The following is a 27,285-nucleotide window of genomic DNA, read 5'->3' on the forward strand; positions in this document are numbered from 1 at the left end:
ATGTCTGCTTTTTAAAAAAATGTAATCACTTATAATGTGGAACACGTCTAAAACAGAATAACTTAACATTAAAAATATACAGTAAGGAGGATTCTAATTAGTAACTAGAGCTATACATTTCCCCTAAAGACAAAAAAGGATTTAAAAATTTCAGGTTAGCAAAAATGACTCTTCAGTTTGGCCACATATCAGTATATATAAGCACATAATTCTTTGTCCCAAGGTATTTTCTCTTAATTTATTCTATTTATATGACCTACAATAAAGTTGAGTGCAAGCAGATAAGCAAATATATGATTTGCATCTGTGTACAATAAAATGTCAACAATTTAGAATCAACTAAATTAGACTCCCATAAGTTAACCAGGTTGGGACTGAAGTTTGGACCATCTTTCCAAAATAATTTACTAAGCAAATCAATAATGCAAACACAATTACAAGACACTTTTTAAGCACATTATTATATTAATTCTTCGTGTGCCAATGATACTCCCAATGGCAAACCAGCCTTATTTATTTTTACAGTTAAGCACAGAACAACCTTCACCAGCACTTGTTAGTTCTCATGCCTGTGTGTTTTTAAATTACTCCATGTCTTAAGTGATTTGGGCCTCACAGACAAAACCTACACATGGTGCCTGTGTTTCCTCCCATCATTGTAGGTTTGCCCCCAACCACAACAGCAACATAAGAGCGCTAACGCCTGCTCCCATGGAAATCAGGTGGAAAACTCTGAGTCCAAAAGCAGAGGAAAAGAAGAAACTGGGAGAAGTAAGGAGTCAGACCCCAAAGCAGCCTGTCCTTCAGGAACAGCCATCCTGCACTGACCACCACCCCTCCCAAAGGCTCTCCTACTGAGCTGTGTGTTCATTTCCTAGGACTGCCGTAACAAATTATTCCAAGCCAGGTGTCTTTAAACAAAAGAAACTTACTCTCTCACAGTTCTGTATGTCAGAAGCCCAAAATCAAGGCTTTCCAGGGCCACATTCTAGAGGAGAAAGCCTTTCCCTTGCCTCTTGTATCCGTGCTGTGGCTCCTGGTGTTCTGTGGTTTGTGACAGCATAGCTCCAGGCCCTGCCTCTGTCTTCTTCTCTGTGTGTTAGCAGACTGCTTTGTAGCTGACAAAGCTCCCCCATTTGATAGTGATACTCAGTAAATGAGGTGCTAATATTTTCATTTTGCAGAAGTAGCTGAATTCAGAGGGGGCTAAGATTACTTAGCTAGGTAGAAGGAGATTCGAGTATTAATCAAACTCAGGTTCAAATCCTATGATATTCCTACCATACCAAGCTATTCCTCTCTTCTCTCACATACATACTGGCTAAAATATTTTCAAGACATTTTTCCATGGTCAGTGAATTACCACTCATTACCAATATATGGAATATCAAGGATCTTCTTTTATCTAAAAGAACCAATATATTCCTGAAGTGGCTTTCGACAGGTTCTTCAGCTAACCCAGACAGTGGTTCTCAACCATAGATGCACATCAGAATCTCCTGGATGTGGGGCCAAGCCCTGTGTATGTTTAACCCAGTAATTCCGGCCAGGTGCAGCCAGAGTTGAGAACCCTGGAATATGGGATTTTAGACCTTAGTTTACTATTTGATATATTGCACACACACATACACACACACACACATGCACACAATGACTTTTCATTGTTATGGTTTTCTAAAAGCAAAAGTAACCATCCCAACAACATCTTTTGTACAAAAAGATAACATTTTTAACCAAACTACTGTGACAATAAAGACACCAGTACAATCCTGACTGTCAGATCTACCGCTAGTCATCAGGAGCCCTGGATATTACTCAGGACGTTCTCTCTTCCATAGAGTGTCTAGGCTCTAGGGTCCAATTCTGCGATGAAGATATCCAGTGCTCTGCTAGGGAGAAGACAGACAGATTTTTTTGTCCCTGAGTCTAGCTATTTCATCACTTCTGTGAATGGGTTATTTTAGTAGTTTCTGTAAGCCTAAGGGCTTTTATTCACCATGTCTATAATTACAAATCAATCCAGTTGCCCAAAAAGCAAATGTTTGTAGTATTAGTTCTGAAGAAACATTTATCCGGTGCTCCTAATAAAACAACAGTTTAACTACAGTGAGCAGTGTTCAGAGACACCTGTCCAGTAGGCATAATATCAGTTTCACAGTGTGGGTTGTCAATGTCCATCAAAGTTATGGTATCCCATGCCAGCAAAACATTATAGAGTAACTCAGCTATAAAGTATTCAGTCATTTAAAAAAACAAAAGCAAAAAGCAAAAAACAAGAAGATCCTGCCATTTGTAAAAATGTGGATGGACATTGAGGGCATTATGCTAAGTGAAATAAGTCAGAGATAACAAATATTTATGATCTCACTTATATGTGGGATCTAAAAAAGACAAAACTCAAAGAAAAGGAGATTAGACTCATGGTTACAAAAGGTGGGGAATGGGGGAGGGGGAATTAATTGGAGGAAGGTGGTCAAAAGGTATAAATTTCCACTTATAAGATAAATAAGTACTAGGGATATAACGTACAGCATGGTGACTATAGCTAACACTGCTGTAGGCTACATGGGAACACTGTTAAGAGAGTAAGTCCTAAGAATTCTCATCACAAGGAAAAAAAATTTTGCTTTTTTTACATTCTCTTTTTATTGTATCTGTATGAGGTGACGGGTGTTAACTAAACCCACTGTGATAATCATTTCACAATACGTGTAAATCAAACCATTATGCTGCACAGCTTAAACTTACACAGTGCTGTATGTCAGTTCTGTGTCAATAAAACTGGAAATTTTTTTTAATTTTTTAAAAATAAGATTAAAAAAAAAAAAGAATTTCACAAGAAGACAGGTGGCCTAAAGGCCAAGTGGTCTGCTCCTGAATAGATGGATAGGAGGACAGCTACAGCAGCATTTCTTGAACTGGAGTCCATACCCTCACATCTCACCCTCACTGAAAAATTATGTACAAAAAGCTGAATGCGAAATTCAGTTCAGTTTGTGCACATCAGAATTTTTCAGGAAACAATGCCTATGTAGATTTATCAGATTCTCAGAGGGGTTTGTCACTCCAAAAATGACTTGGAATCACTGTTATCAAAGAATACACAGTCTGTATGTTTTCCTATAAATTCCTTTTCTCTCAAATGAGATTTGACAGTCCTTTGTTCACTCACATGGCCTTATCCCCCAGTGTAGATCCTTGCATGACACAAGCTTTCAATAAATCTGTACAGGGTAAATGAAAGTTGAACAGGAGAGAGTGTGTGTTCACATTGGCTGAAAGGACCTGGAAGTGATGCCTTCTCTGTGGCTTTAACAGTCACCTGGCCTGAGGATAGTTGAAGACCCTGCCAAAGAGGTCTTGAATAGAAGGGGAGTAAGAAAGCGTCCAAAGGCAAGGCCCAAACTCTCCCCGGAAGTTATTTGTAAATATCTCCAGTACTTAGATAAATGAATGATCAAGGGCTCAAAGTTCCTCACCATACATCAAGATTACCATAATTTTAGTGGCATTTATATCGCTTGCCTACAGAAGTATGCCAGCCTATCAAATTATGTATGTGTGTTCGATGGCAATGGATGGCAATATTGATATACATTTTCCTCTTAAATGGACTGATCACTCATTTAGCTGTCATCTCGCATCTGCCACTGAAAACAGAGAAGACAAATTGAGTCCATTTTTCAAATTCGGCAGAGTTATTTATTTTGTTAGGCATAACATATTCATCTCTGCTAGTTTTCGTATGGCAGCAAGAGAGTCAAGCCATCCAGTTGTAAAACTAATTAACAGAAACAACCTTTGAATTACTAAACTGGCAGTCTCATGTTGCTGACAGATTATCACGGGAGTACTGAGTTGTAAAAATTATTATTAAAATAAATCCAGGTTTTCATTTTATTATAGGAAAGGGATTTCTAACTAAAAATTCTTTTTTTAACTGAGGTAAAACTGGTATATAACATTTTATTAGTTTCAGGTGTACAGCATAATAATTTGATACTTGCATGCATTACAAAGTGATCACCATAATAGTTACCATCCATCACCATTGACCCCCTTCACCCTTTTTTACCCATCCTTTAACCTCCTTCTCCTCTGATAACCAGCACCCCCCATTCTGTTCTCTGCATCTATGAGTTTTATTTTGTTTGGCCACTTGTTTTTTAGATTTCACATACAAGTGAAATCATACAGTATTTGTCTTCGTCTGACATTTTCACTTACTTTAGTGCCCCCAAGGTCTATACGTGTTATTGCAAATTTCAAGACTCCCTTCTTTTTTTGTGGCTTAGTACTCCATTGTACGTATATATAACATCTTCTTTATCCATTCATCCACTGATGGACACTTAGGTTGTATACGTATCTTAATCAAAAATTCTTTGTTGTTATTTGGCAAGGGGAACTTGCAGTATTTTTCACTTTGTAGTTTTTCTCATGTGTCAAATAACATCAGAAAAGACGTCATTTTGGTGTTCTGCTCAGAAAAGAATAAACTCTGAATAAAAAGAAAGAAAATGATAACTTCCAAATAACCTATACCTGTTCAAGAATATAGATACCTCCATGGTGATGTGACTGGGGAAATTTTCATACAGTTAAGATTTTAAAAATGAATCTAAAGATTATCCTTGAAACATGAATTCTCACCTTCTTTCATGATTTTTTTCCTCCACCTGTCTTCCTTCCAAATGAAAACTCTAGCTATTTAGGGTTCTTCTCTTTGCATCAGAAAGCAGTTTCTACAGGAGCACCATATTGATTTCTCCTTAAAGATCAGAATCCTCTGTTGCTCAAAAACCACTAAATATGTTTACCTCAGAAAATGGAGAATGGGGTCTATTTTGTCATCTCCATTTAAAAGCACTAAAGAGACAGACAAAACATGAACTCCCTGAAGACCACTTCAATATGTACTGCTCAGTCACGTGTATCTCTTTCAAAATGCTTTTTTTTTAGTGCCCCTTATTCTCTCCTTTCACAAAAAAATGATTTTGTACAAAGCTATTATAAAGTGATTTGTTCATTGAAAAATTGCTTGAGGAACAGTATTTTATATATGCTAAGAAATAACCAGCCAAGTTACTCCACAGTCAGTTTCTAAAACACCTCCAGTCTACCAAGGGCAGAACTACAGGAAACTCAGTGAATATTATTTTTGGTACATTAATAAACACTGTAGAGCCATGTCCAGCCCAAGAATGATTCCTGGAAATTAAGTGTATAATTTTCTTGCCCTAAAGAAACACAATTCACAGAAAGCTCTGAGATAAACATGCATCATAAACACCGGGTCCCATACCACAATTGCACAATTCAACTCACCCACTTCACCCTAATGCCAGCCCTGTGTGAACCTGCCTTTATTTAACATACTGATACTTTGTACATTGTAGTTTTCTGTGTTAATTTTTATTTTTAAAATATTGTCATCTGAGTAACTATGCTAGTGGTGACAGTAGCATAACATGCAGACTTGTTAAATCGCTATGCTGTACGCCTGAAACTCATGTAACATTGTGCGTCAGCTATACTTCCATTATATACATATATAAATATAATAATATATTTAAATATAAAATAAATAATATATTTAAATAAAGTTTATTTATTTATTTATTTATTTATTTATTTATTTATTTATTTATTTATTCATTTATTTATTATCTTCATTACTGAGTTTTCTGGCCTGCCTTTAAGTCTTGCACTTAAGCAAGTACTGCACTCACCAAATGGTCCCAGCCCCAACCATGACCTCTACAGGGTCAGCCCTGAATTTCTCTGCCAGAGTGAAGGATCATGTATAATGTGGATGGTTCTTTAAAATAAAGAATAACTTCAGGGTGCCTGGGTGCCACAGTCAATTAAGTGTTCAACTCTTGATCTCAGCTCAGGTCAGGATCTCAACGGTTCTTGAGTTCGAGCCCACATGGGGCTGTGCGCTGATGGCATGGAGCCTGCATGAGATTCTGTCTCTCCTTCTCTCTGCTCCTCCTCCCAGCCTTGTACTTACTCTCTCTCAAAGTAAATTTAAAAACTTAAAAATAAATAAATAAAATAAAATATAGAATAACTTCTGTTGTTTTTTCTTCCTACAACCGTACCAATACATATCCATTGTGTTTACTTAGGAAAAAAAAGAAAAGAAAGTGAAAACATCCTTAGTCCCTTCACTTAGCAATAACCACTGTTAATAACCTGCTGTATATCTTTCTAGACTGATTTTTATGTTTATGTTAATATGATAGATGATATATAAAAACTGAATATTTAAAAGGCATGGTTATATAACAATTTTCCAGATTAGCCATGATTTAAAAGAAATGGCATCATTTCATTTTTTACAAATTCACTAATATATTTATTTTTTTAAATACAGTCTCTCTGTGAATGTAGAGGATTTCAGTGTCTATGTACATCAGGCTTTCCTCAGCATTACAAGCAGCTTTCAATGAAACTTTTAAAAGTAAGAAGGAGTAGGCACCTAAGTTGTTACAATTAAAGTAAGACTCCTGTCCTCAAATGAAAGTATGATCAAATGGGAGATAATGTCATGCATCCCAATTCATAAATCAGAAACTGATACAGTGCCCCAAGTAAATGCTACCAACAGCAAGTTCCAAGACTCATTTAAAAGCATAATGATAATCTCTCTCTCTCTTTCTCTCTCTTGCTCTCTATATCTAAATACATCTCTATTTATCCACTTATCTATCTATACACTTAACCCATAAGTGCTTAACTACAAGTGTTATCACTCCCACTAATATTCCTATCACAAGCATAGTCAATAACATTATGAATTCTGATATCAGAGAGCCCAGGTTTGACACCAAGTGTGTATTTTTGGGAAAGTTACAAGAGTGCTTTAATCCTAAATGTTCACATCTGTTAAGTATCATAAAAATACCTATCTTTATGAGGTTGCTGCAAGAATTAAATAAAATAATCTTTATAAATGCTTACCATAATATTTACCATAAGTAGGCATTCTATGCACCTAAATTGTTATAATTGAAGTAAGACTTCTATCCTCAAAGGAAAGCATAAATGGGAGGAAAAGCCATATATTCAAACAATAGAAATGTAGTAATGTAACGTGATTAAAAAAATATATGGCTAAAAATAAGGGGAGTCAACCTTTGGCTCAGAATTTTAAATTCATGTTGTTAAATGGGCTTACTTTATAATCATTGTCTGTTTATGGAAGAATGCTTGAAGTATTAAGCAATGTAATAGCCAAAAAGAAAATTAATACAGAAAAAAAAACACAAAATGCCTTCTTAGCTACTTTAGCTTTCCTTTTTCAATTAATTTTCCAATACTGAGAAAAAATAAAATATAAGGGGTGAAATTATACCATATAGTATACCTATTTGGCAAAGGTAATACATAAAAATCAAAACACAATCAGGGAATTATGAACAAAGCTAAGTGTTATAATAAAATAAAATCAATAAAACATAATTGATGTTTACAACACAGATTCCATTTAGGCTTGTATCAGAATTAAGTTGAAACAGTATATACTCTATAAATATTTATTTATTTGACTCTCAGAAACCCTATAAATATCTATAATGAAGGTATATAGAACAGAAAGTGTTAATCCCTAATCTGAAGTTTAAGTTACCACCAGAGAGTGCAATTAGGAAGAATTAAACTGCAACATTACAGAAGTTCCTCAAAAAAATAAAAATAGAACTATCATATGACCCAGCAATTCTACATGTGGGTATTTTCTGAAGAAAATAATAACACTAATTTGAAAAGATATATGCACCCCCATGTTCACTGTGGTATTATTTACAATAACCAAGATATGGAAGCAACCTAAGTGTCCACTGATGAATGAATGAATGAATGAATGAATGAATGAAATGGTGGTATATATATATATATATATATACATATATATATATGTATATATGTATATATACATATATATAAAGGAATACATATATATATATATAGAAAGGAATATCAGTCAGCCATAAAAATAAAAAAGAAATCCTGCCATTTGTGATAACATGAATGGACACCTTGGGAGCCTTATGCTAAGTGAAATAAGTCAGACAAAAAAAGAAAAATACCATGTGATCTCACTTATATGTGGAATCTAAAGAAAAAACAAAACAAAACAAAACAAAACAAAAAGTGAGCTCACAGATATAGACCACAGACCAGTGGTGGGGATGGGGAGTGGACAAAACAGGTGAAGGGGGCCAAAAGTTATACATTTTCAGTTATAAAATGAATAAATCATGGGGATGTAAGGTATAGTATGGTGACTATACCTAACAATACCGTATTGCATATTTATAAGTAGCTAGGAGACCGGATCTTTTTTTTTTTTTTTTTAATTTTTTTTTTCAACGTTTTTTATTTATTTTTGGGACAGAGAGAGACAGAGCATGAACGGGGGAGGGGCAGAGAGAGAGGGAGACACAGAATCGGAAACAGGCTCCAGGCTCTGAGCCATTAGCCCAGAGCCCGACGCGGGGCTCGAACTCACGGACCCCGAGATCGTGACCTGGCTGAAGTCGGACGCTTAACCGACTGCGCCACCCAGGCGCCCCTAGGAGACCGGATCTTAAATGGACTCATCACAAGAAGAAAAACTAATTATGTATGATGATGGATGTTAACTAGACTTCCTGTGTTGATCATTTTACAGTATGCACAAATATTAAGTCATTATGTTGTATACTTGAAACTGAAATAATTTTATGTCAATCATACCTGATTAAAAAAAAAAAATCAAATGATAAGACGTCATCTCTACCAACAACACCATCCAAGAGACTCTCAATCTCAGATTGACAGTTTCAAGTGCATCCAAAAGCCTAAGTATAAAGGTATAAATTCAAGGAAATGTGACAAAATTGTGATTCTAGCCATTTAACCTTATTAATTATGTGGTGCCTTGCATGAAGAAAGTGTGCTATCATAAAAGGACTGAACAGCGCATTATAAAAGGGGAAATTAGAGGAACAAAATTCTAACACCATTCAGAGAACACCTTGATTATCAAAGAAGAATGTTCTGTCTCTGTATTGGTTGGAGATCTATAATAAAGAAACATGGGTCAGATTAATGTAACTTCATGTCACTCATCATCAGCCTCATTTACCCAAATCCACTTATTATGGTGCCATCATGAATATAATGAGGTTTCCCAAGTACAGTTATGGCTTCCTCCTGCTAAGAGCTCCAGTGCCTTGGGGACCCTCAGGCTCTGCCTTCTACCCACCATTTTATTTTATTTAATGTTTATTTATTATTTTTGAGAGAGAGATAGAGACAGAGACAGAGTGTGAGAGGAGTATAGCAAAGAGAGAGGGAGACACAGAATCTGAAGTGGGCTTCAAGGCTCCAAGCTGTCAACACAGAGCCCGATGCAGGGCTTGAACTCATGAACTGTGAGATCATGAATGACTCCAGCCTAAGTTGGATGTTTTAACCAAATGAGCCACCCAGGTGCCCCATCTGCCTACCATTTTAAACATACCCTTTGCATTATATATCTCTGCTTTTAATTTCATTCCTTCAAACTATGTTTCTGCCACTCTTCCCAGACCCTCTATAATCATCTTTCCATTCAGTTTTATCTTGAGTTCCATTTTTCTTATTCCTTTTGTCCAAAAAATAACCCATATCTGAATTATCCAAAGTTGTATGATTTCATTACCTAATGATGCCCTTTGATTTATGTAATATCCCAGCCATTTTTCAGAACTTGATAGATTATAATGTACTGTCACTTTCAGAACATGTGGAATAATTATCTATAATGATGGCAGTTTTGTCCATTTCCAAATTGTTCTTATATGAGTAGTTCCAGACTAGATAAAATTCATGGAGATATGATCGAAGGAATCAAGGAGTCTCTTAGCATCTACATTGGATTTTGTCATAACAGAAAAGCAAGATAGTATTCAAAGACTATTAAATTGTGTCAAAAGGATACAAGCATCAAACTGAAGAATCTAGCACTGGTGAAAGAAGAGATAATTTGAACATCCATGATAATAATAACTTCAATATTAAAACATCAAAGCTATTATTATGAATACATAATACTTAAAAAACCCACTTCTGTCCTTTAGGATGTACTAAGAAACGTGTCATTTTGTAAATGAGTAAAGAATCTAACCTTTTATATATAGACTATACTCAGGATAACCAAGTTGATGAAAGGAGTTTACTCTTTTAGAATTATCCGAGCTAATAAATTAAGAAAGAATGACAAACTTCTGCCTCCAAACATAATAAAGTAAAAAGGATTTGATTTTCCCTTCTAACATAAACAAGCAGATTAACTATATAAAATAGTAATTTTTAGATATTAGACAATAGATAGTGAAGAGTAGTTATCTTTAAGAGTGAAGAAACAAATGAGGTTAGCCCTACCATTGCCCCCAGGTCACTGCCTGATTGTTCATGTCCTGCAGGGAGGGAGAACCCAGATAAAGCCCTACAGCCTTTATGAGTTGAAGAGATAGCGATCAGAGTCCAGAGAAGCCAAGGCAGTTACAGCTTCTGAGGCACAGTCATAGAGAAAGAAGCTACAGAGAGAGAGAAACTCAGAAATATACAGAGTGATCCAATTCCCTTGAATCTAAACACACACACACACACACACACACACACACACACACACATATATGAACATACATACATACATACATACACACATATATATATGAATAAGAAGATGAGGGTGGTAAAAGAACCAAAGGAAAGTAACAAACCAAAATTCACTAGGGCCAAGAATTGTTTATATTCCCACCAGCCACAGTGGAAAGACCTCACAATACATTGGCATCAGATAAAATTCTCTTGAGGGTATTACATTAACTAGTGAAGTGAAAATAATCCTAGACTAAACACTGCTCTTGACTCATTATAACCAACTTAAAATCAAGCCAAAGAAAGGCCAAATTGATTCCAAATAACTGCATGTCAGAAAAAAAAAGTCCAACACTTCCTAAAGGGATGAAATAATATCTAGGACTCCAGAATGTAAAATTCACAATGTTTAGCATCCAATCAAAAATTATGAGGCAAGCAAAGAAGCAGAAACATCTGAGCAATAACCAGGGGAAAAAAAAATCAACCAATTGAAATAGTCATAAATGACAGAAATGATGGAATTAACTGGTAAAAGTCTTAAAACCCTTACTATAAATATATTCTAAATGTTCCAGAAGGTAGAGAGAAACATGCATATTATGGAGACATAAATGTAAGATATAAAATACAGCCAAATAGAAATTTTAGAGATTACAAAAAAATCTCTACGATAAAAACTACAGTGTAAGAGACTGATAATATATTAGATATTGCAGAAGAAAAGACTGGTAAACTTGAAAAGATAGAAATAGGAATTACCCAAAATAAATCACAGAGTACAAACAGACTGAAAATAAAATAACACAGCCAAAATGACATGTGGAGAAACATCAGGCATTCTAAAATTTATCTAATTGTAGTTCTAAAAGGAATAGGGCATCAGAAAAAAATATTTTAAAAAACATTATCTGGAAAATTTCCAAAATTGATTAAAACTATATATCATAGGGAAATAATTGTCCGTGGGTATCTCACATTCCTACATTACAACCAGAGATGCTATCTTTGTTCTGAATTATTTTGAAAGATGTTTGCATAGCAAACAACCTTAGAAGATAGACTGTCTCCCTCTAGACAAAAAGGTAGGTTTGCTTACAGTCTTAGAAGGTGGGGCGCCTGGGTGGCGCAGTCGGTTAAGCGTCCGACTTCAGCCAGGTCACGATCTTGCGGTCCGTGAGTTCGAGCCCCGCGTCGGGCTCTGGGCTGATGGCTCAGAGCCTGGAGCCTGTTTCCGATTCTGTGTCTCCCTCTCTCTCTGCCCCTCCCCCGTTCATGCTCTGTCTCTCTCTGTCCCAAAAATAAATAAACGTTGAAAAAAAAAAATTAAAAGAAGGTAGAGATATTACCACTCTCTAGTGCAAAGGAAAGGCATGCTTCCTGCTCATTATAAAGATTTGGGTTCCCTAAGCTTAGGGACCTTGTCTATAACACTACTTACTTGAACATTCAGATGTCTCCTGGACTGCATCACATCACCAGTGTGAGAACTGGAACTAAGGAGAATGCTCATACTCTACCTAATACCTGTGCTGTGAATAATAAAGTACTCCTTGGAACTCTACTAGTTTGCAAGTTGGCTAAGGTCTCAAACCATTTCACATATGGTTTTGACATATATTCATAGATCCAAGCTGTTCAACATATTCTAGGAAAAAGAATCGTAAATCGTAAACCACACCAAAGAAGATCACACTCAAATTGCTCAAAATCCGTAATAAAGAAAAAATATTAAATTCAGTCATAAAAAAGGCACATTGTATCCAGAGGAATATAGTTAAGATTGACTGAAAATGTCCCATAAGAAACTCTAGAAGCCATAAATTAATAAAGTAATATTTTTAAAGTGCTGAAAGCAAAAAACAAAAAAAGCAAAAAACAACAAAACAAAACAAAAAACAGGAAAAATATCTTTCAAAAGGAAAGACAAAACAAACACTTCCAACAAACAAAAGTTGATGGATTTCATTGCCAGCAGACATGCACTACAAGAAATATTAACAAAATTATTTAGGCTAAAGGAGAAGAATGCTATTTAGAAATTTAAACCTACAAAAAGAAATAAAGAGAATCTGAAATGCTAAGTATGTGAGCAAATATTTTCAAAATTTATTTATTATTTTTAGTCACCTTAAAAGACAACTGGCTCTTAAAAGCAAAGTTAATAACAACGTACTGTGGAGTTTACAGCATATGTAGAAGTAAAATGTAAGACAATAATAGTACGAGAGATGAGGGAATAAATGGAAATATAATCTTGTGAGGTTCTTTATATTGAGGGCATAACAATATTTGAAGGTTGGCTATGCTAAGATAAAGATATACATTGTATACCCTAGATCAACCACAGGAAAAATAACCAAGCAGCATAACTGAGACAATGGTGAAGAAAAAAAGAATCATTTAAAATATTCAGTTCAAATGAGGGCATAAAAAGGGGGGAAATGAACAAAAACCAGATGGGACAAATAAAAAAATTACAAATTGGTAGATATATACTCATTGTATTAATAATTACATTAATTTTAAGTGGCCTAAACACTCTAATCAAAATGCAAAGATTGTCAGATTGCATGAAAATAGAAGTCAAATATATGTTGGTCATAAGAAATATACGTTAGGGGTACCTGGGGGGCTCAGTTGGTTGAGCCTCTGACTCCTGATTTTGGTTCAGGTTACGATCTAAGGGTTGGTGGGATCGAGCCCCAAGTGAGGCTCTCCTTGATGACAGCAGAAGCCTGCTTGGGATTCTCTCTCTCCCTCTCTCTCTCTGCCCTTCCCCAACTCATATTCATTCTCTCTCTCTCTCTCTCTCTCTCTCAAAATAAATAAACAAAAAGAAATATAAAAAAGTTAAACATAGAAAATTTAAGGCCAAAGTATGAAAAAAGATGTATCAGAAAAACACTAGCATGGTTACATCAATATCAGAAAATTTCAACACAAGAAATATTCCCAACAACAATTATATGTCAACAAATCTGACAACCTAGAAGACATGGATAAATTCCTAGAAACATAGAATCTACCAAGACTATCACATAAAGAAATAGAAAATCTGAATAGACTGATTACTAGTCAAGAGATTAAATCGGTAATCAAAAACATCTCAACAAACAGAAAGCCAGGACAAGATGGATTCACTAATGAGTTCTACAAAATTTAAAGAAAAACTAACACCAATCCTCAAACTTCCCAAAAAACAGAACCAGGGGGAATATTTCCAAACTCATTTTATGCGGTCAGAATTACTCTCATACCTGAGCCAGACAAGGACACCACAAGAGAAGAAAATTTCAGGCCAATATCCCCGATAAACATAATCCAAAAATCTTCACCAGGTAAAAACAAACCCAGGTCCACAATACATTGAAAGAGGAAGTCCTGCTCTGGGACCGGTGCCCCCTCGGCCCAGTGGCTATAGCAGCAGCCTTCCTGGCCACACTGGGTGGGGCCCAATGTCCAGTGGCTGCAAAGAGGCAAGGACTCTGACCTCATGCACTGGAAGGCTGTGCTGATCATGTGGCGAAATGCTGTGCCTAGGGGCATGGGTGGTCATGAGCAGAGGCAAACTTGCATCTACACCAGCAAGCCCAGGAGGCGGCAGGTCAACTCCACCAAGAGCTCTGCCAAACCAGGCTCCTAGCCGGTGCTGGCAAGGTCATGAGGCTTGGGAGCTGGTGGTCAAGGAGCTGGACCTGGCCTGGCTGTGCTCGGTGCATGTTTTCTGTCAGGGGATGCTCCAGGAAGAGCCTCGACTGGACGTCTTAAATCAACAATGCAGGGATCTTCCATTGCTCATATATGAAGACCAAAGATGAGTTTGAGACACAGTTTGCAGTGAACCATCTGGGGGCACTTCCTACTCACAAATCTTCTCCTTGGATTCCTCAAAAGGTCAGCTCCAAGAAGAATTGTGGTAGTTTTTTCCAAACCTTATAAATATGGAGACATCAACTACGAAGACTTGAAATGTCAACAAAACTAAATAAAAACTTTGTTGGGGTGCCTGGGTGGCTGAAGTCAGTTAAGCATCGGTCAATTTCAGTTTCAGCCCAATCAGGCTCTCTGCCGTGATTGCAAAGCCCATTTGGGACCTCTGTCTCTCTCTCTCTGCCCCTCCCCTCTTTTCTCTCTCTCTCTCTCTCTCTCTCTCTCTCTCTCTCTCTCTCTCCCTCTCTCCCAAAAATAAATGAACATTAAAATTTAAAAAAAAAACCTTTTCTCATAGTTGGAGCAAACTGGCTATTTTTTTTTTTTCGCCAGAGAACTAGCCCATGGTTTAGAAGGCACAGATGTTACTGTCAACATATTACACCCTGGTATTTCACAGACTAATCTCAGTAGATACATATATATTCCACTGTTGGTCAAAACACTTTTGACTTTGGTGTCATGATGGGCTTTTTTCAAAACCCCAGTAGAAAGTGCCGAGACTTCAGCTTAATATTTAGCCTCTTCACCTGAGACAGAAGTTGTGTCCAGGAAAGTACTTTGGAAATTGTAAACAGGAAGAATGATTGCCCAAAGCTATGGATGAATCTGTTACAGGAAAACTCTGGGATATCAGTGATGGTTGGCATATTAAAATAGGAGCAAGGAGTGAAAGAGAGCCATTTGTAAAACTGAATGCTCATTATATCTGTAATCAGAAATGGTGTGGCTTGAGTACTTGCTATTTGAAAACACAATTTTGGTTTTATAGTAGTACTGCTGAGAGCTACATAAGTTACTTAAAAGTTATTTTTTGGAGAACATAAAATTTTCAGAAAAGTTTTAAATATATAATAAGCATAATGGATAGTATAATGAACAATATAATTGTAATATACTTTATAAATTATAATTGAGCAAGCATGGACTACAGATATTAAAGAATCCAGTGACTTAAAGTAAACATCTTGAGAAGTTTTTCAAATATCTTTGGAGTTTCATGGCAAAAGTGTTAAATATTTTTATTGTGGTGCCAGTTTTTGTGTGAAAATAGTATGCCTGTTTTGTGCACAATTCTTACTTAGAATAAATTTAAGAATGCAAACCACCAATAGAGTAAAAGCATCCTACACCAAGAAGGATTTGTTCCAGGGATGCAAGGATGGTACAACATTTGAAAATCAACCAATGTGATACACCACATTAACACAATGAAGGATAAAAATCATGAGGATCTCAACAGATGTGGGAAAAGCATGTGACAAAATTCAAGAGCCATTTATGATAAAAACTCTCAATAAAGTGGGTATAAAGGGAACATACCTCAACATAATAAAGGCCATACATGACAAGTCTACAGCTAAATCATACTCAATGGTGAAAAGCCAAAAGCTTTTCCTCTCTGATCAGGAACAAGACAAAAATGCCCACTCTCCCCACTTTTATTCAACATGGTATTGGAAGTCCTAGCCACAGCAATTAAGCAGAAAAAGAAATAAAAGGTACCCAAATTGAAAAGGAAGATGAAAAGTGTCACTCTTTGAAGATGGCATGATATTATGTATAGAAAACCCTAAAGACCACCAAAAAAACTGGTAGAACTAATAAATTTAGCAAAGTTTTAGGGTACAAGGTAAAATACAAAAACCCGTTGCATTTCTGTACAATACTAATGGATTGACCTATATGTGAAGCAAATGGGACTTTTCAACATTGCTGGTGAATATGCAAAATGCTACATTCACTTAGAAAAGATCTGTAAGTTTCTTACAAAGTTATACATATGCTAACCATAAAATTCAGGAATCCCACTAATGTGCATTTACATTTACCCAAGAGAAATAAAAACATGTTAATGATAAACACTCCCTTAGGTTTTTTTTAGAACTGATAACCTGTGGCTCCTCTTTCATATTAAAATAGGAAGGGGTTTTTAGACATACATATTTCAGTACTTAAAAAAATGAAATTGGGGCGCCTGGGTGGCTTAGTCGGTTGGGCGTCCGACTTCGGCTCAGGTCCTGATGTTGTGGTCCGTGAGTTCGAGCCCCGCGTCGGGCTCTGTGCTGACAGCTCAGAGCCTGGAGCCTGTTTCAGATTCTGTGTCTCCCTCTCTCTCTGACCTTCCCCCATTCACGCTCTGTCTCTCTCTGTCTCAATAATGAATAAATGTTTAAAAAAAATGAAAAAAAATGAAATTAATTTATGTCTGGAATTTGCTTCAAAATAACCCAGGATGGGTAAAACAAACTCACCCATGGGTTTAATACAGTTTTAATTGGATGAGATGTATATGGGGGTTCATTATAGAATTCTTTCTACCTTTCTATGTGGTTTTGAGAGAAAAAAAAAGTCCAAGAGAGAAATTCATAAATTACTTCCTCTTTAATTTAGAAACCAAAATAATGCCAATTTAAATGTCCTTGATCTTTGAGTAGCAAGTGCCAAGGATTATAAATGTTAAGGGAGTATTACTATTAGTTTGGAGCAGTTGAATTCCCCTCCTCAACTTCCTGAAATGAGGAGTAGGCTCTGTAAATGTCACTCAGGCTCAAAGATCTGAGAAGCTATATTCATTCACCTCTACATTTTATCTTTATTCCAAAATTTTGACAGTCACATTAGTGGAGAACATACTTCTGATGTTAAGGCAAGTATAATTTTTTTGCAGGATAACAACACATTCTCTATGGACTGTCTAATGTAAACTGATTCTAGTCGGCATAACTATTTCATCAGAAAGTAGAAGTACGGGGGCACCTGGGTGACTCAGTCAGTTAAGTGTCTGACTTCAGCTCAGGTCATGATCTTGTGGTTCATGAGTTCAAGCCCCGTGTTGGGCTCTGTGCTGACAGCTCAGAGCTTGGATCCTGCTTCGGATTCTGTGTCTCCCTTTCTCTCTGTTCCTTCCCCACCCGCACACTGTCTGTCTGTCTGTCTCTCTCTCTCTCTCTCTCTCTCTCTCTCAAAAATAAAGAATTAAAAAAAATTTTAAGAAAGTAGAAGTCCAGTTTAGTACACTTAAAATTTAAATCGTAAAGACACCAGCTCAAAAGGACCCAGAACTCATGATTATAATTGTACCAAAATAGGCAGGAACAGCTACAAACATAGGAGTCCATCCAATGCAGTTTTTCATACAACAATGAGTTTCAAATCAGCTGGATTTAGAACACACAATCATTAAGTTGGTGCACTATTCTGTACACAAGTACCAGGAACCCTAGAAGTTGCTTTCAGGAGAATCTCAACTAAAGTTGAAAAAACTCATTTGTAGGTGGCAGCAGACATTTACTCATGGTCTAAAAGATGAGGATGACATATTGTAGCACCTGTCATACTGAAGAGTCTAAAACAAACTACTCTAAAGGCATTACTAATAAATAAAAATTCTTATTACCAATTAATATTTTTAACTAGTGCTCCCAGGACACTTCATTTTAATCATTTTATAGCTAAGCTGTTTAAATTCCACAAAAATTTAGACATAATAACCACTGCTTCCTTTTTTATTGCTTTTTTTAGCCATAGCAGTAACTGGGGTTTTTTTACTGTGCTTATTTTGCTTCATATTTTTTAGCTTTTTATTCAATTTCCAGTTAGTTAACTCATAGTATAATATTAGTTTCAGGTGTACAATTTAGTGATTCAATACCTCCAGACAACACCCAGAGCTCATGACAAGTGCACTCCTTGATCCCCATCACCTGTTTAACTCATCTCCCCACTCACATGCCTTCAGATAACCATCAGTTTGTTCTCTATAGTTAAGAGTCTGTTTCTTGGTTTGCCTCTCTCTCTCTTTTTTCCCCTTTGCTCATTTTTTTTCGTTTCTTAAATTCCACATATGAGGGATATCATATGTATTTGCTTTTCTCTTACTTCACTTAGCACAATACTCTCTAGCTCCATCCACGTCACTGCAAATGGCAAGATTTCATTCTTTTGATGGCTGAGTAATATTCCATTGTGTGTGTGTTTGTGTGTGTTTGCGTGTGTGTGTGTGTGTGTGTGTGTGCACCATATCTTCTTTATCCATTCATCAGCTGATGGACATTTGAACTCTTTCCATTATTTGGCTATTATTGATAATGCCATTATGAACATCAAGATGCATGTATCCCTTTAAATTAGTATTTTTATATCCTTTGGGTAAATACCTAGTGGTACAATTGCTGGATCATGATGTAGTACTATTTTTAATTTTTTGAGGAACCTCTATACTGTTTTCCAGAGTGGCTGCACCAGTTTGCATTCCCACCAACAGTGTAAGAGGGTTCCCCTTTCTCCACACCCTCACCAACATCTGTTTCCCGTGTTGCTAATTTTAGCCATTCTGACAGGTGTGAGGTGATATTTCATTGTAGTTTTGATGTGTATGGCCCTGATAATGAGGGATGTTGAGCATCTTTTCAGATGTCTGTTGGACATCTGTATATCTTCTTTGGAAAAATATCTTTTCATATCTCTTCCCATTTTTTACTGGATTATTTGTTTTTGGCTGTTGAGTTTGGTAAGTTCTTTTTAGATTTTGGATACTAACCCTTCATATGTCATTTGCAAATATCTTCTCCTTTCTGTAGTTACCTTTAAGTTTTGTAGCTTATTTCCTTCACTGTGCAGAAGCTTTTTATTTGCTGAAGTCCCAATAGTTTATTTTTTTGTTTCCCTTGCCTCAGGAGACATATCTAATAAGAAGGTACTTCAACTGATGTCAAAGAAGTTAGGATTCTAGGATTTTAATGGTTTTCCTCTAAGATTTTACTGGTTCCCTGTCTCACATTTAGGTCTTTAATTCATTTTGAACTTATTTTTGTGTATGGTATAAGAAAGTGGTCCGGTTTGTTTCCATGTTGCTTCAAGTTTTCTCAAAGCCGTTTGTTGGAGAGACTCTTTTTTCCCATTGGATATTCTTTCCTGCTGTGTCAAAGATTAGTTGATCATATAGTTTTGGGTCGATTTCTGGGTTTTCTATTCTGTTCCATTGTTCTATGAGTCTGTTTTTTTATGCCAGTACCATACTGTGTTGATGATTACAGCTTTGTAATATAACTTCAAGTCCAGAATTATGATGCCTCCAGCTTTTTTTTTTTTCAAGGTTGCTGTGGCTATAAGGGTTTTTTTTTTCTGATTCCACACAAATTTTAGGATTGTTTGTTCTAGCTCTGTGAAAAATGCTGTTGGTATTTTAATAGGGATTGCATTTAATATATAGATTGTTTTGGGTAGTATAGACATTTTAATAATATTTGTTCTTCCAATCCATGAGCATGAATGTTTTTCCATCTTTTGTGTGTCATCTTCAGTTTCTTCCATCATTTTAGTTTTCAAAATACAGGTCTTTCACCTTTTTAGATTTATTCCTGGGTATCTTATGGGTTTGATGTAATTAAATGGGATTGCTTCCTTGATTTTTCTTTCTGCTGCTTCATTATTGGTGTATAGAAATGTAACAGATTTCTGTATGTTAGTTTTTTTGAAAATTTACTAAATTCATGCATCAGTTCTACCAATTTTTTGGTGGAGTCTTTCCTTTTTTAAATTGTTAAATGCATGTAAATGCATACAAACCCCATGCAAGGCGTGGCAGGTACTCTTCTGCAAGTTGGTAGACACTGAAACTTCATTACCTATTTTGTAGACAGTACATTAGACATAAAAGATACCTCAGTAATTATCTCCCTAATGAAGGAGGGGGGGAATGACACTAGTTGTTTCCCTTAAAAAACTAAAACTAATGTGTACTTTCATGAAATGTATTGCATGATTTGAAATAATAGCCTCTCCTTGGGTAGGACTAAGAGTTTATATTGTCCAAGTAACAACTTGCTAGAAAAATTAAAGGCTGAGGCTCTAAAACAAGGTTAGGACTTAAAAATTGGATAGTCAGTACTTAAAATACAGTATTTCACTACCTAATAAATTCTCAGTTGCGAGGACTGTTTACCCAGTTCATTGATTAATCATGGAGGCCTTCTGTCCCTGTTCTTCTATTTCATTATCCACAAGAATCTTTAATGAACAAAGAAGTAAAAAGAAATGAAACAGTCATCACCAGGTGAAGGTCATAGGTTAATGCTGGAGGATACAGAATTAATGGAGCCTATTAAGGACTAAAAATTTCCTGTCCTTGGATTTGTTACCCATGTTTTCCCTGACCACAATATCATGGATAATTGAGAATTGCTTACGTAAAAAAAAAAAAAGAAAAAGAAAAAAGGAAAACTTAACCAAAAATTTATCTGAGCCAACACAGGATACAATATTTTAAAATTATACTCTATTTTTTTTTAAGAACCAAAACCCCTGACCAGACATTTCTTTTTTTTTTTTTTTAATTTACATCCAAATTAGTTAGCATATAATGAAACAATGATTTCAGGAGTAGATTCCTTAATTCCCCTTACCCATTTAGCCCATCCCCCCTCCCACAACCCCTCCAGCAACCCTCAGTTTGTTCTCCATATTTATGAATCTCTTCTGTTTTTTCCCCATCTCTGTTTTTATATTATTTTTGTTTCCCTTCCCTTATGTTCATCTGTTTTGTCTCTTAAAGTCCTCATATGGGTGAAGTCATATATTTGTCTTTCTCTGAAGTCATATGATTTTTGTCTTTCTCTAATTTCACTTAGCATAATACCCTCCACTTCCATCCACATCGTTGCAAATGGCAAGATTTCATTCTTTTTGATTGCCGAGTAATACTCCATTGTATATATATATACCACGTCTTCCTTATCCATTCATCCATCGATGGACATTTGGGCTTTTTCCATACTTTGGCTATTGTTGATAGTGCTGCTATAAACATGGGGGGGGGGGCATGTGTCCCTTCGAAACAGCACACCTGTATCCCATGGATAAATGCCTAGCAGTGGAATTGCTGGGTCATAGGGTAGTTCTATTTTTAGTTTTTTGAGGAACCCCCAAACTGTTTTCCAGAGTGGCTACACCAGCTTGCATTCCCACTGACCAGACATTTCTGCTAATCATAAGCCTTTACTCTCCTGTGATTTTGTTTGTTGTAGAACTCATAACCTGCCATTTCCTTTAGTTAGAAGAAAATAGCTGAGGATGCATGGCAGCATCTACTGTGAGCACCACATTTTCCTCTCCCACCATGGTTGACCACATTCCAGTTAGAACAGCTCTTTCCAGTCCTATTATGTTCAACAAGCATAATAGGGGTAAGTTTGTTCTTCTGGCAAAACATTCAAGATATATTGTCTTTTACTTTAACCTTGTCTGCTGTCTGCCATCCTTAAAGGCAAAACACCTGGACAGCTGCATGTACCCTCTACATTCTGCATTTTATAGGACCTGACCTTTTCTATGCAACTCTTCAGGCTGCCAGATGACCTTTAATATTCAGTAAATTTTCCCCTATTTTGAAAGTTTATGCTGGCTTCTTTTCTGGCAACTTCACTTTGGCATAGCTAATGTAGAAATGTGTACGTTTTGTGTGAATGCCCTTGCAATCCAGCTGGTAAATATACATATATATATATATATATATATATATATATATATATATATATATCAGTTTATAAATAAAACTTCTGCTAGTTTTCATTTTCCTTTGTGTGAAATTTTCTCTAGGAGAAGGTAGTTGAGTCTAGCTGAGTAAAAACCTAAGAACAAAATGTACACAGTTCTCTGTTCTAATGAAAGTATTTTAAATGGGTAATAAGGCATGAGAAGAGAAAAAAATATATATAACACAGGTCACTGAACCAAATGATCAAGTAAGGAGTTCTCTCCAAATAGTCAACACCCAGCATGCACTTATGGGGTTGTCAGGCAACGGAGATTTCAGCTTAAACAAGTTTAAGTTCAGTGAAACCGTATGAAACTCAAAGCTGTAACAATGTCAATTCTACCATGAAGAAAATAACATTTTTACAAGACTGAAGTTCTTGTTCAGCTAAGTTGTAGTCAATGTCTCAAATTCCTGGTTGCTTTCATAACCTAAAAAATAAATAGGAATTATAACTGAAAAATTTTAAAAGATGTGTACTTTAAATATACTAGATTTGAAATTATGCCTCTGTTGAGTATGCCTTGAATTTATAGATGAATTCATCCTTGATTTCGTGGCCCAGTCTACAACTATACCATCAGTCACAGATTATCTTATTCGATCATTTGGACTGTTACTCTTTTTCTGTATTAGAGAATCCCAATTATCCTTTAAATATTATTTATTTTTTCCAGGATAGCAAAGTGTTAGAGACTGGACATCCTCAAGACTGGTGTAGCACAGACCATTTGTGGCCAACAAGGTAAAAGCCTTTTGAATGTGAATGGCCTATGATTTTCCAGTAACTTTTCACTGACTCAAAGGAACAAAGCAAAATTTCACCAAAATAGTTGACCCAAAGCACGAAGAAATATCTGGGTTTCTGAAATTATTAGCCACAGCACGATCAATAGTTTCTCATCTTGTGTCTTCCCTCTTTTCTTGGGGTCCTAACTAGACTACCATCTACGCTCCCTACTCTAGTATCATCTAAACTTCCATCACTCATTGACATTCCTGTCACTCATTATTACCAATTTCCTAGGAACCCAATTTGGTTTGAGCATTCTCCCTAACCAGACCTTCCAAGCTGTCTCTATCACATCAAATGATATCATATCACATCATATCATCTGTCATATAAAGTGTATGTGGCATCATTCTCCAGAACAGAGAGAACAAAAAGCCCTAAGTGAATAGAAAACCAATTTAAAAGGCCTCATCTGGGTTGACTCTCTCACTCTGATTGTCCAATTACGAAATAATTCCTGTTCAACTGATATACAGAGTAAACCCTTCCTTTTAAGGAATGCAATAAAAATAATTTCTAGTTCTCACTTTTTGAGCTGCAGAAACTAGGTCCAGAATATCTGAAAGTAAGTCTGGTCATGATTCTAGGCCAGGGATTGGCAGAGTTTCTGTAAAGAATAAGACAGTAAATATTTTTTTTAATTTTTTTTAATGTTTTATTTATTTTTGAGACAGAGAGAGACACAGCATGAATGGGGGAGGGTCAGAGAGAGGGGGGAGACACAGAATCTGAAGCAGGCTCCAGGCTCTGAGCTGTCAGCACAGAGCCCGACACGGGGCTCGAACTCACGGACTGCGAGATCAGGACCTGAGCCGAAGTCTGATGCTTAACCGACTGAGCCACCCAGGCGCCCCAAGACAGTAAATATTTTAAGCTATGTGAGTCAAATACAGTGCCCATCACACTATTCTTTGGGGGTATTATCTGTTTGTAATCTTTTAGAAATAGGAAAATCATTCCAAGCTCATGGGCCACACAAAATGGGCCAGTGGCTGTTTATTGGCCCATGGTCCAAAAAAGTTTGCTTACCCTGTTCTAAGCATTGCTCTTCTAATGCTTACCAACTGTTATGGACTGAATTGTGTCCCTCCTATATTGATATGTTGAAGCCCTAATCTCCACCATGACTGTATTTGGAGATAAGGTCTTTAGGAGGTTATTAAGGATAAGGGTGGGGTCCTAATTCAAAAGGACTGGTGGCCTTATAAAAAGAGGAAGGGAGTAATCTCTCTCTCTCTCTCTCTCTCTCTCTCTCTCTCTCATTCTCATGCATATACTTTGAGGAAAGACACCATAAGCACACAGCAAGATAAGGTGGCTACATACAAGACAAGAGAAGAGGCCGCAGAGTGAAGACTACCTCACCAAAACCTAGATCTTAGACTTACCAACCTCTAGAAATGTAAGAAATAAGTTTATGTTGTTTAAGCCACTCAGTCTATGGCATTTTGTTATGGCAGCCCAAGCAGACTGAGACACCTGCTAATCACACTACAAATCAACCACATTCTTCTAGGTAGCTACAACAAGCAAGATTCTTCATTCAGCTTGAATGTGTATCAAGAGATTAAAGAAATAGATTATCGGCTACAGTTATAAAGCAGACATAATAAGGCCCAAATTTTTCAAGGTCACTTCCTACCTCAGATTCAAAACTTATGCAAAAATCTAATGTTCCATTATCTCTTTAAATAGGCTAGAGAACTCTTTATCATATGTGTATGGGGATGAAAATTAATTACTCAGATCCTCTTTAAAGGGAAGATTTGATGCCCAGTTGCGGGACATGCAGTCAACAGAGTGCGCCCAGGGCCAGCTCCCTCAGGATCGGCCTCAGCTGGGACAGCTGCTTCTCCCCAGATCACACCCTTCCCAGGGCAACTCACATCCAGAAGCTGAGCAAGGCATGTGTATAAATGTCAGGCCATTTTGCCCCAATGTGAACAATCCTGCTACATCCCCATTGCTTTCACATCTTGAACCCAAACTCCATCTCAAGGTCTGCTTCTGGAGAGTGACAACTTGTGACAAAGACCTAAACTCTATGTATGAAAACTGAATTAATTATTCAATATGCTATCCCAAATTAGTGAATATCATTTTTCCAATTGCAAATCAACAAGATAATTTCCAAGTTCACAACTACATGCAATTTTTTATAAGTTATTTCAGTCAACATCTTACATTTTGAATCTTTCTCATAACAAAATTGTTGAAGAATAGTAGAAACTAATTATGATCTTATTCCTATGTCTTGGGAGATTTCTTGCCCCTTTAAAGTCCTGTTTGAGTTTCAAGTATGTGGCAAAGCCATAACATTTTTAACTCCTCTAAGTTATTTTGAAGATTTTTCAGTACAAAAGAGAATTATTTTAATGATATCTCAGTGTGTCAGTATCCCTCCATCAATCAGTCCAGTCCACTCTCCTCTTATGGACTCTTCTAAAACAAAAAGCCTTTTTTGTTTGTTTGTTTGTTTGTTTGCTTGTTTGTTTTATAGTTAATTGGGCTTAAATGCAAGGCCAGAGGATCACATTGAAGGACATTATAATAAACAGTCCTATGAAACTTGTCAGTATGTCTGCTGTAAGGGTATTTTTGAGGATGTTTCATCATGGAATTGAGCAGTGTCAACTGCATGAGGCCATTCAGGAGAAATGTATTTCTTGTCTCAGAATCAAGAATTGTTGTGCTTATCCTAAGTGATTCATTTGCTCTTATACTACATGAATCACGCAGAATTCATCCTTGAGAAAGTAGTCTGCCTGTACTATCAGTAGTTAACTATATCAGTAGTTAACTATACCAGTAGTTAAACTGATATAAACTGCTTCATAGCCCCACTCTGCTGCTCTACACCCTTGGATGCATTAAATTTTCTGTACCTCAGTTTCTTCATCTGTAGAATGATGATAAGAATAGTACCTGTCTCACGGGGTGATATCAAAAACTAAACTGAATTATACATACACAATACCCAAAGCACAGAAAAATAACTCAATAAATATTATTTCCCTTTTAAATTGGTACACTTAAGGCTCCTACATCATGGGGTCTATTTTGTGTTTTCTGCTCATTTCCCAATTCTTCTCGCAATTGGTTTTTCATCTTGCCTCAACTTTCTGAATGTTCTCTTTTGAAAATGTGTAATATTCATCATTCATTTCTGATCATGAAATTAATAAATCTGCAATGTTTAAATGTGACAGCATGGACAGACCTGGAAGGCATTGTGCTAAAAGAAATAAATCAGACACAAAAAGATAAAACTGTATCATCTCACTTATATGTGGAATCTAGAAAAGCCAAACTCCTAGAAACAGAGGGTTGAATGGTGGCTAGGGAGCAGGGGGTGATGGGTAGATGTTGGTCAAAGGGTACAAACTTGCAGTTAGAAAATGAGTAAGTTCTGGAGATTTAACGCACACCATTGTGATTATAGTCAATAATACTGTATTATATATTTCAAAGTTGCTAAGAGACTAGATATTAAATTTTCTTGCAACGAAATGAAATGATAATTAGGTGACATGTTAAAGGTATTAACCAATGCTACAGTGTTAATCATACTGCAATATATATATGCATCAAATTAATACACTGTATACCTTAAACTTACATAATGCTATACATCAAATATATCTCAGGCTTTTAAATAATTAAAGTAGGCTTATAAAATACAGAAATCTATAGTATTATTGATACTAAACACCATTTAGTGAGCACCTGGTAAATGCTAAGCTTCACATATATTAACTACTTCAACCTTCACAAAAACATTTTATTCCCTTTACATATGAGGAAATTAAGACTTCAAGTAACAGTACCATTAAGCCAGGATCTCACAGCTGGCACATGAGATTTGAACCCACACCTTACAACATCACCATCCTGAGATAGCTACTAGAAACATTTCTATATATTTTCTTGACCTACAGATGTTCTTTGCATATGTATGTGTGTACTTTAATGGAAATACTTAATGTAATTTTACATTTATTTTTTCCATTAATTAGTATTTGAAATAGAGGTTTTAATAATTATGTAATATTTCACTTTATGTTCATGCCAAAATGTGCTTAAGCTAAATACCTCATTGTCTTTTGCCAATTTTTTTTTACAAAACTTTAACAAACATTCTTAGACATGGAGATTTATGGTCCTCTCCCAATTACTTACCTAATATAAACTCTTACAAGTGAAATTACTGAGTTAAAATATATGAGTATTTTAAGGCCATTATTCATAATTCCGAAATGTCTTAAACATTGATCACTTTAGTCTTACACTAAAGTCCAAAGAGGTTATTATCATATCCAAGATCAAATTAAAAGGAAATCTTTTAAATTCTATTGGACTTTTATTGGAATTTCATTAAACTGATAGA

The 27,285-nt window shown here is 36.0% G+C and overlaps 1 pseudogene; it reads left to right on the plus strand.

Annotated features, from left to right (window-relative positions):
* Positions 1-24,957, plus strand: part of LOC125168109 (retinol dehydrogenase 14-like) — a 44,834-nt pseudogene extending 19,877 nt beyond the window's left edge.
* Positions 24,958-27,285: the final 2,328 nt, after the last annotated feature.

This window comes from Prionailurus viverrinus, chromosome B3 (assembly GCF_022837055.1).
Source record: "Prionailurus viverrinus isolate Anna chromosome B3, UM_Priviv_1.0, whole genome shotgun sequence".
In the NCBI taxonomy this organism is placed as follows: Eukaryota; Metazoa; Chordata; class Mammalia; order Carnivora; family Felidae; genus Prionailurus; species Prionailurus viverrinus.